The sequence below is a fragment of the Rhinatrema bivittatum genome, chromosome 6 (assembly GCF_901001135.1).
Source record: "Rhinatrema bivittatum chromosome 6, aRhiBiv1.1, whole genome shotgun sequence".
NCBI classification, from domain to species: Eukaryota; Metazoa; Chordata; class Amphibia; order Gymnophiona; family Rhinatrematidae; genus Rhinatrema; species Rhinatrema bivittatum.
In genome coordinates, this window is record NC_042620.1 from 175,595,700 (window position 1) to 175,614,066 (window position 18,367).

Sequence of the window (18,367 nt, forward strand, 5' to 3'; positions counted from 1 at the left end):
TCTTTTATTATTTTTTGTTCCATTGCCTTATTCTGATTTTACTTGCTTAAGGTTTTAAGTTTACAGGTTCTTTTTCAAATCTTGTTTTTTTAATATTGTTTGTAATGTTTGTTTTAATTCTTCACTTGTTTTATGTGACTTTTTCATACTATAAATCACCTTTTCCAAACCCTGCAGGTATACCCTCTTAATACCCTTGCTGTGGCATGCATATCTGGATTAAAAAACTGAATGCCCTGGCTTGTAGAGGATCAGGGAGAGAGAGACCCAAGGAAATAGTCAGCATGTGTACTGTGTCCATTTCCCAGTAGCACATACAGTAATATTGCTACTGCTGTTGATGCCTCATAGAGAGACAGATACCCTGACCTGGAAAAAGAAGAGGGACAGAGAGAGATGGAAAGATGAACTGCGAAAAAGATGAGAGAAAGATGGCAGGATGTGACTGGGAAGAAGAAGGGGAGAGGCAAAAGGAAGAACAGAGAGCTGCGAAAGAGAGAGGGAGGATATTAGGGAAGATGGTGAGAGCAGGCAGAAGAGGGGGGCTGAGAAGGAATGATAACGTAGAGAAGACGGATAAAAGATGGAAAGGGGGGGGCATTTGGGCTAGGAGTAAGTGAAAGGTGGAGAGCTGGTAAGAGGGTTACTGGCCAAAAGAGGGAGCTTAAGCATCGAGAAGGTCGTGGTGATGGGAAGGAAGAGCTGGAAGAGTAAGAGCAGATAAGGGGATGGGGTTGAGATGATTGCAAGATGTGGTGAGCGCAGGGCAAGATAAAAAGATGCCAATGGTGAAAAGAAAGAAGCAGAGAACAGAAAGATTGAGGGAAGCGACATGAAAGAATGAATAAGTATCAGAGTGACAGATGGAAAGGAGGAGATGGAGAAAGGATGAGAGAGTGAGAAGGAAAGAGGAACAATGAAAAGAAGACAGAACAACGCTATACTGGAACGCTCACTTAGAGTCAGACTTGGAGACAGCTTTTCATAAGATGACCCCCATCCACTGGCATACTGCAAGGCTCCTCTCTACCTGCGATACCGTTTAATATTTCCCTCGCACCACTTGGTTCCATGTTGTCATCCCTAGAGGTGATATTCAGTTTTTTTCCCCAATCTCTGCCAATTTTGACTCAGCACTTCAAAAACTAAATTTCAAATGTAAAAAGCTGGCTGACTGATAATAGGCTGGCATTAATCATCAACAAGGCAGAGATGGTACTATTGGCTAAGATGCCACTGACAGTTTCCCCCTCAAGTTTTGTGTTCAATAATCCAGCTATCCCCATTAAATATCAAGCCCATATAATCCTAGGAGTCACTAGATGGCACTATAGCTTTCTTTACTAGGGCTATAGAATTACTGTCAATGTTAAGGTGGTGCTGAAAAGTTCACTTTTTTCTATTGCTATGAGAAAGTTCTGGTTAACAAAGTTAACTAAAATTTATCTGAGGGAGGATGGCTAGTAGGAGGAAATAGTGGGTAGCCCTTCCTATAAGGGATGTGTATTGTGTGTTTTTTCTACAAAGGTAGTTTACCCTATTTTTTATAATAGGGAAAACTCTGAGGTGTGATGTAAGGCCTACCTTGGAGGTGTGTGCAGTGTGTGGTGAGCAGCCAATGGATGCATGAGATGCATTTGTACTTAAGGAGTGTGTGCACAGGGTTCAGGGCTGGTCGTCTGAGGAAGGAGTCAGGACATTAGGAGTCTCTGGAGGGACCATGCCAAGGGGGTGAGAGGAGACACAGAAGTTTCATCCAGAAGCGCTGCACAGTACTTGCCAGAGAAGAAAGGAGGACAATAGTGTTTCAACAAGAAGAACTACCGAGGACTCACAATGTGCGTGTGATTTACTGAGAACGTATTAGTGTAGGTTAATACTGAATCAAAGAGACCAGCGTGGAGTATAAGGGAGAGAGCAGAGGAGTGAACAGAAGTGCAAGTGATCTGGATTACAAGTTCTTACTTTACTAAAACAAAGTTAAGTTGCAGCTCCAGCGGACCGGGGCGCGGTGCACAGTCTTAGGAGCTGCTTCTGTGTGCAGAGACTGGATTGTGAGCTGAAGCTGAACAGTGAGTACTAAGTACTGAAGGTTCGTGTTTGGACTTAGACTCAGGGGGAATTCAGCGGGTTATTTCATCACAGGTCTGAGGACTGACACTATGCCCGAAGGAGTGAAGGTGGGCAGACTCTGATGCCGCTCCTGCAGTGTATCTGGATGTGAATTGCTTCTGAAGTGAGTGCAGAGTGGTGCCTTCTGTAACAGAGAACAACATACCACCACTGCTCCCCACCAGTAAAGAAAAGAGAGCGCTGATTGACAAGAGACCGCCCTGAAGTGCAGCAAAAGGATCACGGAAAGTATGGACTCCCTGAGGTTCAGGGGTCTCAATGAGACAGCTGTAACAGATAAAGTGATGAGCTGGGAGTCTTGTGATCTGTTCAAGATGGCGACAACTTTTAAGAAGAGTCTGAACTGTTATTTGAACTTACAAATTCTTCAATTTCTATCCCTTTGGATTACAATAAATATTTATTTTATTGGAGCACAAGTAAGGTGTGGCCATTGGATTTTCTGGACAGTATTAGAAGTGACTTCAACCTGTTCAGCCTTATAGGTTATCCGTGGACTGAGTCTTCCCCACAACAGGGTCTGGAAAAGGTGTCCCCTTGGCACAAGGGTTATACCTGTGATCTAGGAATCTTATTGGACTCCTCTCTGCCTCTGCACCCACAGATTTGTTCATTGGTACAATTTTCTTATTTTAAGTCGCAATTGCTCTGCTCTCTCAAACCTTTCCTTGGCAATCACGATTTTTGATTAGTCACTTAATACTTGGTCCTGTCTACATTGGATTATTGTAACTCTTTGTTCTTGAGTATTCCACATTCACATCTGAAAGTGCTGCAACCAATTCAGAATTCCAGAGCATGGCTAATCTCTGGTTCCCCAAGTAAAGTACGTATTTCCCCTGTTCTGATGTTCTTACATTGGCTCTCTGTGGAATGCAGGATCAGATTTAAGTTTCTATTATTTTTAAGGCCTTATTTTTAAGACTTCCATGTCTCCAATGTGCTGTCCGCCAATACACCCTGGCTCATGACCTCCGTCCTTCCTCCCAGCATCTACTGGAAGTCCCGACCTTGAAGCATGCCGGCTTTACCTCATCTAGAGGACAGATGTTTAGCACAGCTGGTCCAACCTTCTGGAACGCATTGCCTGAAGAGGTCAGAGATGAAAGTGATTTGCATCATTGTAGAAAACACCTTAAAACACACCTGTTTGCTATGGCTTTTGCAGACAGATGCCTCTGACTGCATTCTATGATACCAGAGTCAGGCCTTGCAATAAATACTGTTTTGTTTTGTCTGTTACTTTAGTTTATTAGTATGTGCTATTGGTATTAGTCTTGTGCTGACTGTATTGATTTTAAATTATGTCTGCATCCTCTGTTACCTGCTGAAATTTGTGGATCAGCGGGCTACAAATGGTTTAAATAAATAAATATAGAAAAAAAACAGAAAAATATTTTTAAATTTAAGTTGTCTATTATGTGACTTCAAAGTTTAGAATTATTTTAATTTTAAAATGTTTTAAAATAATTTAAATTATGTAAACTTAAGTTTATGCAATAACTGGCGCTTGCCACTGTTGCCCAGTTGGACATTCTGGGGGTAATTTTCAAAAGGATTTACGCACTTAAAACTGGGTTGTGTGTGTGTAAATGCATTTTACTTGTGTAACTGGGCTTTTGAAAATTTCTACAACATAGGCTACTTTTACGCTCGTAAATCCTTTGAAAAATTATCCCTTTTGTGCGTGCTGGGGGAGAGGAAGAGTTGCATACTGAAACTTCAATCCCCTTCATCTGCCCAGTCTCCCTGACATCAACAGCCCAAACTTAAACTGTCTGCTTCTGCCCCAAAGAAGTTCCCAATCTAGAGGAACTAAGTACCTAATTCACTAAGAGTTTTTCCCATAGATACAAAATGGGAGAAAAGCCTGTGTAGGATATCTGCAACAAATAAGTGTAATGTAAATACCCAAACTTATGCATGTGGTCCCCCCACAGAGCCATAGTTAGCCTATGGCCGAGATGGCCACGGCCATAGGCGCCATCCATCCCAAGGCATCACCACTCTCGCATAATTTTGGGAAAAAACATCTCTCCTCCTTCTAATACAACCCCGAGGTCTGCCACCGGCATCATCCGTACTATCTGGATCTCTATCCAGAGGTCCCGCTGCCGTTTTAGGAGTATTCTGGCACTTAACAGAAGGTCCAGGCAAGGTTCTTACCTGCACCTCTGCTTGAGGAGTATTGCACAGGGCCGAGGACTGTGCCTGAAGAAAGAATTGCAACCCCTGGAAAAACTCTACCCATGAAAAAGTAGAGGTAGCCAGAGCAGGAGGTACCTGAGGTAAAATGACTGGGCTACTTCCCCTGCTGAGGAACCAGTTAGGGGAGTTCCAAAATCAGGCGCCCCACCTGAGTCATCTTTACCCAGACCCACATCCAGTTGGGAAGAACAAGGCTTAGTGAAATCAGAGGAAGACAATTCTCTCCGAGCTTCTAAACAGCACTGGCACAAATCAGCGGGCACTCCTGGCTGAGATACCCAAATATGACAAGCAGTGCAAAGAGAAAGACGCTTAGGCTTCTTAGGTACAGGCGCCATTATGGCTGACAGTGTGCTGAGCAGTGGCCGGAGGCATGTGTCAGCTGTTTTACCTTTTTTTTTTAAAAAACAATACAGAGAGCATCGGTTTCCTGAGATACCCTCTGACAGAGACAAAAACAGCAAAAACACAGACTGTAACATCAACCTCCACCCCCCCCCCCCCACCACCCCCCTCCCATCCCAGTCCATGTACCTATAGCCAAAAGCTGTAACAAAATCAATCATTCGATATCAGAGTTCACATGAAGGAATCGCCGTGTCACGAACTGTCACTCATTTAAGATCAAGCTGCAGGCTCAATGTGGAAGACACTGCAAATAGGGATTCCAAATATTAAGAAACTTCTTCAGTTGTCTTGGCAGGTTTCTCATAATAGCAGCTTCCATTTGCATCATACAATGTAAACCATTACGCCAAGTCCAGTATGTCGGGGGGCCAGTGTCTCTCCAATATAAAAGGATGATCTTTTTGGCCACTAAACATGTCTTATGAATAAACAAGCGAGATCCCCAAACTCTCACATGCAAGGGCAAAATGCAGCCAAATAGCATCCAAAAAGGGGAAAATGGAATGCAAATCTCTAAGACATATTCAATGTATCGGACCACCTTATGCCAGAAAGACTGGATAGGCGGGCACACCCAAAAGGCATGGGACAAAGAGCCAGATAGATGGCTACAACGCTCACAAGCAGGTGAGGAGGAAATCTTGGAATGAAAAGCATCCTGAGTGGAAATATAGCCGAGCCGGATAAATTTATACTGCATTTTGCTGTATTACATATTGACTGAGATTTGAGATATTTGCCTAAAACATGCTTTAAAAATATATTCATTTATCAGAAACACCCCGTCTCTATTCCACCGGTCCAGCAGGATGGAACTCGTGTCCAAGATAGTTAATTGCTTAAGCAGGCGATAATAGGTTGAGAGAGAGGGAATCTTAGCCTGTTCCAATAATAGGATTGCCACTACCGCATGAAAGGTCGAGGCCTGTCTGGAAGCCAGGGGTAATGAGGCAATATAATGCTGGATTTGCAAATATGGGAGAACCTCTGTCGCGGGTAAAGCATAAAGCTTACGAAGGTCAGAAAAGGCTGTAATCCGACCCTCCGGAGTTAACACATGGCCCAACTGCGTGATGCCTAATCCCTCCCACTGGCAGAAAGTTGCGGTCTGAGAGCCCGGGATAAAGTCCAGATTCCCATGGACAGGCAAAAGATAGGCACAAATTCGATCCATCTTTAGGATCTGCACCAGCTTAAGCCACGACTGATGAAGGGGCTTAGTGAGAACATTTTGCACCAGGAAAGTATGAAGTTTAGGAGATTCTGCTTGCAAAACAAAGGTAAGAGCAAGGGGATTAGTGGAAGTTTTATCAGTGAGAAGACAAATAAAAATAGATGTTCCCAGTATCCAATCTCTGATTAGACGGAGGTTGCTGGCCAGATTATACAGCTCCAAATCGAGTACCCCCAAACCCCCCTTCCCCCATGGTTCCCACAGCCAGGTCAAAGGGACCCTTGCCTTCCTACCACGCCAAAAGAAACTCCGCTGTGCTTTATCTATCTGCGTTAAGTCCACTCTACGTAGAGTGAGGGGCAAATTCTGGAATAAGTAGATCCACTTAGGTAAAATAATTATCTTAAATAAATGGACCCGGCCCCCAAGCGACAATGGTAAGGAAGCCCAACCACGCAATCTATCCTTAGTAGCCTGTAGAAGAGGGTGGACATTAAGGGCGTAAATACGGGACAACGTATGGGGGATAATAATCCCGAGATAAGTAAACGAGTCTTCTGCCCATTCCAGGGGGAAATCATCCACCCATGACTGTTTATTTATTTATTTATTTTTAATTTTTATATACCGGAATTCCTGTATACAATACAAATCAATCCGGTTTACATGAAACAAACAGAATTGCCCAGGTCTGGGAGTTAGGACCGAGGTTTTTTTACAGAGAACATTAAACAATAACAATAACAATAAATATCAATAAATAACAATGAACCATTAACAATTTGCAGGTTAAACTTGAATTAATCATAAATTGAATTAAAATGAAGATGATTAGCAGGATATACGTTGCATATTATTAACTGTAAAACAAAATATTCCAAGTTCAATCAGAGTAGGGCGCTTAGTTACATTCTGGAGATTGGAACGCTTGCCTGAAGAGCCAGGTTTTTAACTTTTTTTTTAACTCTGGTAGACTGTTGGAGGTCTAGCGAAGAGGCTAAAGCCATGGACTTAAGCATATTGAGGCATAAGCCCGAAAAGACTCCAAAAGCCCAGATTAATTGAAGAAGATGGCGAATCAAACGAGACGGATCAGTGAGAAAGACAAACATGTCATCTGCAAACGCCGCATATTTAAAGAGAGAGGAGTAAAACCAGACTCTCTGTATTTCTTTAGTTAATTGAATAGATATTAGTAAAGGTTCTAACTGGAGGATGAACAATAAAGGGGACAGGGGGTACCCCTGGCGCGTACCCCGTGAAATACTAAAAGCCTCAGACTTACAGCCATTAGCCAGGATGACCGCTTCCGGGCCCTGATATAAAAGACTGATGGCCTTAAAGAATAACCCATCAAACCCCATCTCGCGCAATATATGGAATAAGTAAGACCACTCGACCCTATCGAATGCTTTTTCAGCATCAAAGCTAAGGGCAAGGAACGGAGTCTTCGATTGTTGACACATCATCATAACAGCCTTTTTTTTTTTAATACACGCTCAACTAGGTGCCCAAAAATTATGCGGCCAACACTTAGGTGCTTACCTAGGCATCTAAAAAATAAGCACACAAATACCTTAAGTGCACGGTATCACTTGTGCGCAGAGGTAAGTGTGCGGCCACTACGGCATTGCTTAACGTGAGTGCACAGATTACAAGGCCCGACTATGCATCAAAAAACTGGGTGCACAACCTGGATGCACAGCTAGACACACGTGCCAGACCGACAATCCTGTAGAGAGCAGCCTTAGAAAGTGCGTGAAAAGCAGTTGCGGCCTACCACATGGCATGCAGCGAAAAGCCTCGGAGTGGGGCCTAGCCTAAGGAGGCTGCTCAACCCGCCAGGCTGCCCACACCACAAGATGAAAGTTGGATCAGCATGCCGAGCACGGAGACCAGGGAAGAAGGAAGCCCTATACAACAAAAAAATACCTCCAAGTCTTTGTAAAATCTTTTTTTTTTAAACTTACCTGAGCTCAGCCTTACCTGGCTGAGTATAGAGACAGTCTTCAGCTGCTTGGGGAGAGGGCATGTGCAGACACCGCCACACTTTGTTTCCTGCACCTGCTGCCTTTCAGCTGCTCAAGCAGCTAAGTCCACGCCAGCTGAAAAATCAGCTAACGGTCCAAGGCACTCGTCTGAAAGACCACGGAAATCACCTCAGGAATTCTCAACTGTAGGAGGGACCATTTAGAATCACCGCAGGAGAGCGAGGCAAATTTATTTCCTTAATTCTCCTTTCTTTAAAATGAAGCAAATTCCCAGTGAGGGGATGCATGTCCACCATCTGCTGGAGACGGAGAATACTGGCAGGCTGATGACACTGCAGGGGTATATATACTGTGATGTCAGTGTGCTCCATCTCCATCTGCTGGTAGAGTTGCACAACTCACTTGTTCTGGATTCATCTGACTGGATGCTAAGAAAGAGGAATATACGAGTGAGAGATTGTGTGCATGTGTGTGTTTGGGTATGAGTAAGATTGAGCATTGCAGACAGCGTGTGTGTAGGTGTGCTTGAGCATGGTAGAGGATGTGTACATATGACTGAGCATGGCAAAGAGTGCATATGGGTGTTTAGCATGGCAGAATGTGTGTTTGTGTGGCATTGAACATGGCAGAGGGTGTGTATGTGTGTGTGATTGATCATGGCAGAGAGCGTGGATGTAGGTGAGATTGAGCATGGCAGAAAGTGTGTGTGTGTGTGTGTGTAAGATTGAGTATGGGACAGACAGAGGATAAAGTTTTTGCACAACAACCACCCTACTCTTCCTCTGCTAATTTTCGACAATCTCAGGGCACCTAGAAATCAAAAGTTGCCAGGTATGGAAAGCAAGGGATTTTTTAAAATCCTTATTAGTTTTTATTATTGAGTGTTATTTGATTTGTATGCTGTTTTGAAGTATCTTATTGGTATTTGAAAAAGTTTTATGAATTTTTAATTATTGGATCTTCTGTTCAGCTGTTTTGAAATATTTATTCTTTTATTAGTATGGTTTTACTATTATGATTAATGTTTATATTTCTTCATTTTATTTGATGCTTTATGAGGAATGGCGATGTTTCTGTTTTTTCATTGTTACACTGCATACAGAGTCTGGCTTGTTGCGGTTTCCAATTCATTTTTTTGTCAGCACATTTCTATTTAAAATTTATGGTCTCTTTATTCTGTATTTGAGGGTCTGTCTGTGTTCTGCATGACCCTCAAATACAGAGTGTGATTGAGGTGAGGGATTCTGCTAGTTTTTAGTTTTTGTGTAGGGATCTATAACAACCTGTTTTTTTCTGTTTTCCTAATAAGAGGTGTATTGGTGTTCTAGGACCTGGTGTAATATTTACAGTGTTTTCATATGTAGGATTGTTACAGTTTGTGCTGGTTTTTGTTCTATTCTGGTATAGGAGATTTACTATATTGTAATTGTAAATCAGTTTACTCATGGCTTTCTCAGGGCCAAGCCCACACTACCATCACTGACCTGCACAAGTGAGAGCTGCTATTTGAACCTTCAAGGTGTTAAGGGCAATCCATGCTGTAAGAATTCCAAAATTAAGAGAATTTCCACCTTGAGAGGCTAAGAACCTCACTTTGTACACCAGGCTTCGAAAACTCTCCAAACTCTAACATAGGCCAGAGATGCAGAAAATTTTGTGGCCTGAAACAAAGTGGAAATCACGGCAGGTGAATAGCCACGTTTCAACAACCTAGCCCTCTCAATGGCCAAACCATAAGACAAAGTCGACCCAGATCATCATGCACAATGGGTCCCTGCCGCAACAGATCTTTCTGAAGACTAGGCCTGAGGGGGACTGCCCACCAGCAGTCTCTGCAGATCAGCATACCATGGCCTCCAGGGCCAATCTGGAGCCATCAAAAGGATAGTGTCGGCTTGACTTGCAATCTTCCAAATGATCCTGCCTATCAGTGGCCAAGGCGAGAAAGCATACAGCAGGCTTCCCCTCAACCACGCCTGAATGAGAGCACTGATGCTCAGTGCTTCTGGGTCCTGTCTGTGGCTGAAAAATTGAGGTCGCCAGCAAGTCTAGGTACAGACGGCCCCAGCGCTCCACAATGAACTGAAAAGCCCCAACCACTAGCTCCCACTCTCCTGAGCCCAAGTTCCTCCTGCTGAGAAAGTCGGCTCTGACATTGTCCTTTCCCTATCCCTGCTGATCCTCAAGCCCCTCCTCTCCCTGCAAAATTACCCTGTCCATCAACTCTCCTCCTCCTTAGCCAATAAAGTACAGGCCTCTTCATCAAGCCACTCAGCTGGCTCACCTCTGCTTTGGGCGGATGGGAGCAGACTGGTGTGCACTGTTCACTGTCCTCAGTCTCCTTGGAAAGGGATGTGGAGCCTGGAATTCAAAAGCATGGCCAATATTTTGCCTCCCTGTGGGTGGAAGGAAGAGAGCAAGGCCACATGCTCTTCTCCTCTCCCTCCACCACACCCAATCCTAATTTCCTTGCTAGACCAGTCCAGTTCCCACCCAGGAAGACAAGGGCAAAGAGAATCACTGGCACTATTGCCAGCATGGGAGGAATGCCTGATTGCATCTACCCTCTTCAGCCCCTCTCTATCTTTTCACTCGACTTACCTCTTGACGTCACGCACAGCAGTTCATAGTACTCGATAGTAGGAATTGTTTAAAAAAAGTAAGCGGCATTAAGAGGAATTTCTAGTAGTCACCTTTCTTTGACAGTAGGTTACTGGGATTGGACCAGGACCACACCCTCTTTGTAGCCCACAGTGAGGTCATGAAAGAGGTGTGTTCTCTATTTCTGTCAAGCTGCGGAGGAGGGAAATCCCTAGCGTAATGGAACGGTCTAGCAAACTCAAGAAAATTATCAAGTAAGCGAGATTTACCCATGATAAGGTACCTAGCCTGGATTGTTTATTGATTGGTAGGAACACAGGACATAAATTCATCTCTCCCCCCCAATACGCCATTTCATCAATTTCATAATTCTGAATGTCCACGGCCATATTGGCTTAGAGGTTTGTTTTGCATTTATTTAGACAACAACAGTTCAGTCATAGGACTCTTAAAGCCCAAATCCCTCCTCTCCATAACAAAAGTTATCCGTAAATTTGACTATTAGCAGTAATCCCCACTAGGCTAGCAAATAGTAGCAAGTAGCATTTTTTGGAAATGTGACAGTAGCAGATGACCTGACACCTTTCGGAAAGGAAAAGTAGGAACTGTATTGCTGAATAAGACATTTTCTGTACTGCCCCATGAGCCTGGGTCATCTGGCCCTGCCAGCGTGCATCCTATCCCTTCCGGATGGCATCCATTGAGATCATCACACTGTAAGAGGGTTCTAGGTACATCCCTTCTGGAGTTTAAGGGTTGAGCCTACTGGTTAGGCTATTTACTACCCAGTCTAATTGTGGGAGTGGTGAAATACTATTTTGGATGCCTGAGGACGCCTTTGAGCTGACTAGGCTTTTAAGCCAGTCATTTAGGTACAGGTGCTCTGAAGTGTCCTGCATCTGCAGGGCTGCTATTACCAGTACTCTGCTCCTAGGCTGAAAGCCATGTTTGAAACTAAGACTGTTTTCCCAATATCCAAGACCTTAATATTTTCTCTTGGAATATCCAGATGTGAATAGGGGAGTAAACTCCTGCAAGATCCAAAGTCACAAGGTGCTCCCCCAGGCCTCATTTGACCTGCCGGGACCAAGTCTTGACTCTGATAATACGGAAGACATTCCACTCTTGCTGCATCCAAGGGTAGTTTTGTTATTAACTCTTTCCCTTCTTTGCTGCCTTTTAGGGTATCCTAATCCGTAAGGACCCTATACCTCAAGGGGAGAAACTTTGGTTAATTCCCAATACCCTGAAGGTGAGATCCCCTTCCATTAGTTGAGTAACTACTGTCCTTAAAGGGTGCTCCCACCCTTGCAATAATGGCACCAGCTCCTCTTTTCAGAATAGGTGTATCTGGGAGCATTGTCTTTATCTGATGACAACGTCCCCTTTCTCTCCTGCCCAAGGCTACCTTCCTTTCTCCCTCCCCTCCTTTTTGCGTTCCTAGTACTCAGAGCTGGAGAGAGCAGGAATTAGGCGTGTGCCAACTAAGAAAAGTAGGCCCCTATGTAAGGTTCTGATGTGATACTTAATAAGAGAAATAATTTTCTAAATTTCCCCAAATTTTTTTATTTATTTAAGAAGGCTTTACGAGTTTTTTGTTAGCAAATTCTTCAATTACAATTGAAATTTTTATTTATACATGTTAGAAATAGATATATTTAGCTTTTTTTTTTTTTTAATTTTGCCCAACAAAAGTAGGCCCCTTGAACATTGTAGGCCCTAGCCAAAAGGCCATGCTGGCACCCCCTCTCTCCTGGAGCACTAGTACTTCAGTCTCCTGACTGATACTGCCCCTCCCTGTCCCTTCTTCCTGATTCCCCTGCTGCTGCTGCTCTCCTGCCCCCCAGGATGAAGGGGGGATAAGAGATCAAGAGGAAGAGGAGGAGATGGAAAGTAGAGTGGAGAAGAGGGGATAGTGACAGAACAAGGAAAAGGGGGAGTGTCAGGAGAAGAGAGAGAAAAGAAAGAAGAATTTACTGAACAGACAGAAAAGAAATACAGAAGTGAACGGAAAATAAAAAAAGAAAATCAAGATAAAAACAAGCCTCTGGAACAGAAGATGAGTAAAGAGGAAGAAGAAGAAGAAGAACAAAGTAAAACCAGAGACACTGAAGACTGGAAAACTATTTTAATTTTCTGAAAGATAATACTAATTCGCCAATACAATGAATCTTGAGATCCTGTCCAAAAGTCAGTAGTCACACACACATACACTCCAGGAACTCTAAGGGGGGCGCTCCCCTAATTGGGAATCAGTTGTCCCAGATTTACTTGCTAAAAGTTTGGGCAGCCTTACTCCTGACCCCCATGGCCTCCTACACGGACGACGCAGCGAAATGGTCCAGCCTCTTGTTATATTTTATTTCTGAGTCTAGTGGTCCAATACGCTAAATATAATGGGAGGTTTGGCAAACCCTCTCATTTTACAGTAACTCTGCACCTTTTTTTTCATTCTCCTTTTAAGCTGCAGTACTTGGCACCACTGGAATCTTACATTCATTGCTCAGTACAGAAAAGCACCACTACCTCTCATCCGGAGTCACGGCGAACCTTGCACTACATTACTGTACCAATAAGAACCCGGCAGCTTTCTCACGCAGTGTTTTCTGTTCAAAGACCCCTGCTGGGTTTTATTTGGTTTTTTTGGTTTTTTTTTTTAAATCACACTGCCACACAAAGAAGAAAATAAAGGTTGGAGCTTACCTTGACTAGATTGTAAAGAAGCTAAATAACTTGTCTCCACAAGATCGCTTGTGCCAGTAAACACAGTAACTGCTACGGTAATAACCATTGAACAGTGATCTCATTTCCCGGTTTCACTATTTTCTGACACAGACAGTCACTTCCTGGATTCACTGTTTTCTGGGACACAGACAGTCACATGTTACTATCCTTGGCTGCCACCTACTGGACTGCAGGAATATAACCATCGCCGATAAACTGCTAATTGTCAAGGGTCAATTTTAAACTGGCCTCTTTGCTGCAAAAATGGAAAACACCAAGTACCCTCAAGCACTGTCCTGTTTTTTTAGTTTCATTTCCCCCGATCCCCCCAATAGTTGCATTCTATACCCATCTAGTGGAATATATACTTAGCATTCAGTAACATTTCACATAACTGAGGTATGCTGTAACTTCTCACAAATTACCTTCCACCCTCCATTCATAACCATAACAAAACCTTATTTTCATAACTGACCTTTATTGAGTGGATGAAATAGCCACAACCATACAATTCAAAATTTAAACATTACATTTTCAAAAACATAAAGAAAACATAATGTAAACATAATATAATCTGTTGCTTAACCATAAAATCTTGTAGCCCAGAACTTGCCTACAACCCCATCCGCAGTATTGGGCCGATACAGTAAAATCGCGGGAGAGCGGGCGAGCACCCGCTCTCCCGGCGCGTGCACAGGCCACTCTCCTGTGTGCACGATTCAGTATTTTAATTTATTTTAATTAGGGCCGGAGGTAAAAAGAGGCGCTAAGGACACTAGCGCGTCCCTAGCACCTCTTTTTTGACGGAAGAGGCGGCTGTCAGCGGGTTTGACAGCCGACACTCAATTTTACCGGCGTCGGTTCTCAAGCCCACTGACAGCCACGGGTTCGGAAACCGGATACCGGCAAAATTGAGCGTCCGGTTTTCGACCCGCCAGCCGCTGGCCCATTTAAAAATTTATTTTTATTTTATTTTTTACTTTTTTAAACTTTCGGGACACAGGAAAGCAGTTTTTACTGCTTTTCTGTGCACTTTCCCAGTGCCGGCAGAAACTAGTGCCTACCTTTGGGTAGGCGCTAATTTCTGAAAGCAAAATGTGCGGCTTGGCTGCACATTTTGTTTTCTGTATCGCACGGGAATACCTAATAGGGCCATCAACATGCATTTGCATGTTGCGGGCGCTATTAGGTTCGGGGGGGGGGGGGGTTGGACGCGCGTTTTGGACGCGCTATTACCCCTTACTGAATAAGGGGTAAAGCTAGCGCGTCCAAATGCCGTTTCGGAGCGCACTGTACTGTATGGGCCTGTATGTTAGCAAATTCTTTGTTACCTAACCCACCCACTGACAAAACCCAGGTGAGGTGGTTGCCTTCCAACCTTCCACACTGTGAAGATTGCACCCCATTGGCATCCTGCTCTGTGAATGCCACTTAAGCAAACCAGTGATGACTGCTGCTTTGTGTAGTATGCTGCCTCACGTACCCCTGGCTGCCCTTGCAGGCCTCACTTATTTTTTTGACCAGGCCTCCTTTTGGCTTCCACTAAACCAGCCATCCTGACTTGTGCCACACAATCCCTTATTTGACCAGGAATTCTTCAGGCCTACCTAGAACACCCCTACCTAGGTTTTGGGTCCTTTTAGGATTCCCTTAATGGCCTGTCCGCCCCCTCCCACAGCTGTTATTGGGTTGAGCAGGTGCCCCGCCTTTTTTCTTTGGCACCTGGGATCCCCTGTACACCAAACTTCCCCCTATGAGCTGCTGAGGGCCCAACATATCAGGGGCCAGTAATAACATTTCTTGGTCCCTACCCTCCACCTAACCCAGCAATGCCTCTGTGGCAGTTTGCAAGGAGAGGATAAAGAGATCCATGCTTACATCAGGACCTGTATAAGTCTGTGTAGCAGTGGATACATCCTTATGTAAAATAACATGTCCCCCTATACCCCTATACCTCTGTGTTCAGTTTCCATCTGCTTCTTTTGATTCCTTTGATTGAATTAGCCTCCCCTTCCACACTAACCAAGGGATATTATGAGATCAAACCAATATCACCGCCAATCAGAGGAACTTGATAAATGCCAAATCTTTCTTGATGCTAATGATGACATCTATATTTTTAACCGAGACTAGATCATTTCCACCTAGATGTATGATGATAATGTCCGGCTGCAGCAGCTCTGTGGCATACTGAAGGATGGTAGGTATGATATGACCCCCATCTCATTCCTCAGTTTTCTAGCCAGAAGACACTAGCATGGTATTCCCATCTGTTTACTGATGCTCATTGCCTTGGATTTAATGTGTCCACATCACATTTGTGATAGCGAGAGCCGAGCCTGGGGTGAAAGAATAAAACAAAAGTTAACTTGGCAGGCTGCCTGGGAGACCTTGACAGACAGTATGGGGATCAGGGTTACGCATCCCATATGAATGATTTGTATACGCTGTCCTATAGATTTGATTTGCCACTGCCCTATAGATTTGATTTGCTCTTCATTCAAACCAATGCCACGCACAAATTATTAGGGATGTGCATTTGTTTCAAAAAAATTTAAAAAATGCAATGAAGAAATGCAATTTGTTTCATTCGGGGGGCCCCAAAATGATTCAGGCCCCCCCCCCCCCCCCCCCCAATGCAATGAACCTTATTCGTTGCATTCACTTGAAAAGCATGCATCGGACCTAATCCTAGGCCCGAGGCCAGGGTCTCACCTAAAATACAGGCCAAGGCCCAAAGCAGGGGCCACAGCCTACATCCTAGTACGACACCGGCACCTCGGCCTAAGACTAGGCCCAAAGCCGTGATCTTCCCTAGAACATAGGCCGAGCCCCTTGTAGGGGCCTCAACCTAGACCCAAGCGCGACACTGGGGTCTCAGCCTAGGCCCAGCCTGACACTAGTGTCTCGGCTGAGACCCTGAAAAGGCCTTACCTGATCCATCAGGAGTCTAAAAGCAAGACTGGGCATATAGGCCACCCTGCATGGACTGGATAGGACCAAAGGACAGGTTAAGAATCATACAAATGGCAACAGGTAACAGCACAAGCACTGTTCACCTTTGCTGCTGTTCACAGACCTTCACACACATGTGGAAAAGCTGAAGCTACACATGATGAAAGCCTGCAAGTGTTTAGCATTAGGTAGTTAGCAGTACAATATGGTTAGTGTGCGAGACTATGTGCTTTGCAGGGCCTCGCACATAACACATGCCCTGTACATTTCAGCATGTTTGCCATTCCTGTAATGGTTATCATGAAAGAACAAACAGAAGTGCTGATTGTTACAGCTCAATAACATCTGAAACTGTGCAATGGCTCGGACGTCACAAAAGGCACCCATAGGGATATTATAGTTAGTCATCATGTGAAAGACAACTGAAAGGATGGTAAACCCTTGGCGTGCATGATGCTAACATCTGTAAGTGAAACCTGAGACAGCAGTATGACTGGTGTGTCAGGTGACCACTGCAGAGTGGGATGGCCTGTAAGTCATAGTTTAATGTGCCTTCACAGTCCAGCAAGTGGAGAATCACATGTTAATATGAGGGGACACCTGTCATATCAGCATTATACCACCACAGCCAATAGCCTGACCTTGTGACCATGTACTCAGTGAACCTTGCATTGTGAAAGCCCAAAGGCTGGTTCCAAGGAGCTATGCACATTGTGAAACCTGAGAGTCATAGCACCAAGACGTTCTGCCTGCTTGTAAGAAAAGGTGAGAGAGCTCTGCTGTGTGATGTGTGCGGTATTGTGGGCATCCATGTTACACACGTCCAATGTACATGATGCACTGTCACCTGAAGGTGACTTATATCCACACTTTGTACACCTGTATACATGTACGGAATAGGATGTGTACCTGTATGTTCACAGCGAAGTGTTATGCAGCTCTTCATGCATGTGAGACATTACAGGTAATGTGAGGAAGCCTAGGTTTCACATTTACCTGGGAAGGTCCTTGTAAATACACACAGACACGCAACAAATGTACAACAACCACTGTGCATGGTGGTTATGCATGTTGGCCATTTCAACTGTTAGAAAACTGTCACATGGACATTGTTCACAGATGTGCACCCTGATGCCTGTCACCCCACATGGTTCTAGGTAGGAGACAGACTGTGTTAGCCTCTTTTTCTGTGTCATGCAGGCAGAACAGAAGGTGGCTACACCATGTATAAAATGTTAACTTGGCAGCACAGCTTTTATTCCAACGCCAGTGCAAAGGTCCATAATACAGACAGTAATGAAAATAGGCCTGATACCTAGGCATACACATAATACCAAATTACTCGTTATGAGTGGAAGCGCTGCTCTTATTCGTCAGCCACACCTACCAATGCCATTCCACCACACATCCCATTGCCCAGGGCCATCAGGCAAAGTGTGAAACTATAAGGTTCTGGTGAATCTTGCTGCCAGTCGTTATGGTCTCCTGGGCTCGGGCATTGACACATGCGGGATCCTGTGGGAGATCAGGACATATATCCATTGGTATTCCATGATGTACTGCCACATTATGGAAAACACAGCACAGTAGGATAATCCTGGCAGCTTTGTCTGGGGCATACATTAAAGCTCCCCCCGTCTTGTCCAAACAGCGAAAGTGGCTTTTAAGAAGGCCAAAGGTGTGTTCAGTGACTGTGTGGGTAGCACATAAAGCTACCCGCACAGTCACTCATCTCTGCAAGCGTATTAGGCATGTGTATAGAGTAAGAAGCCATGGACAGCAACCATAACCTAAATCTCCTGCACCAATGACATAAGAAACACATTACTGTAAGCTATGTTATAGCCACATGTGACTGCCTACCCACAACATCCAGTAACACAGTGCAAGATAGCCTGGAATATTGCTGAGCCTTAAAGGCTCATTAGCGTTGCCTGACTGCAGTATAGTTAGTAGTTGTCACCTATTGCGGTAACCATCTGATATGTTCATCAGTACAGTATTGTATGTGCATGTGGCTTGGATGGCCTAACTGCCCCTTCGAATGTAGCAAAGGGTACAGAGGTGCAGCTGCCAGAGAACTGCACACACCAACATTACAGCTGTGAGACCTGCAGTGAAAGGATTGACCGTTGCTTATATTGTTATGGTGATTGTGCATTGCAGGAGTGCA

The 18,367-nt window shown here is 44.3% G+C and overlaps 1 protein-coding gene across 1 annotated transcript in view; it reads right to left on the bottom strand.

Moving 5' to 3' along the window:
- The window catches only part of ADPRH (ADP-ribosylarginine hydrolase), a 28,065-nt gene extending 14,693 nt beyond the window's left edge, over positions 1 to 13,372 (bottom strand). The window contains exon 1 of the mRNA XM_029606178.1: positions 13,219 to 13,372. The gene's annotated coding sequence lies outside the window, so the exon portion shown is untranslated. The remainder of the gene's footprint in view (positions 1 to 13,218) is intronic.
- Between the last annotated feature and the right edge of the window lie 4,995 nt (positions 13,373 to 18,367).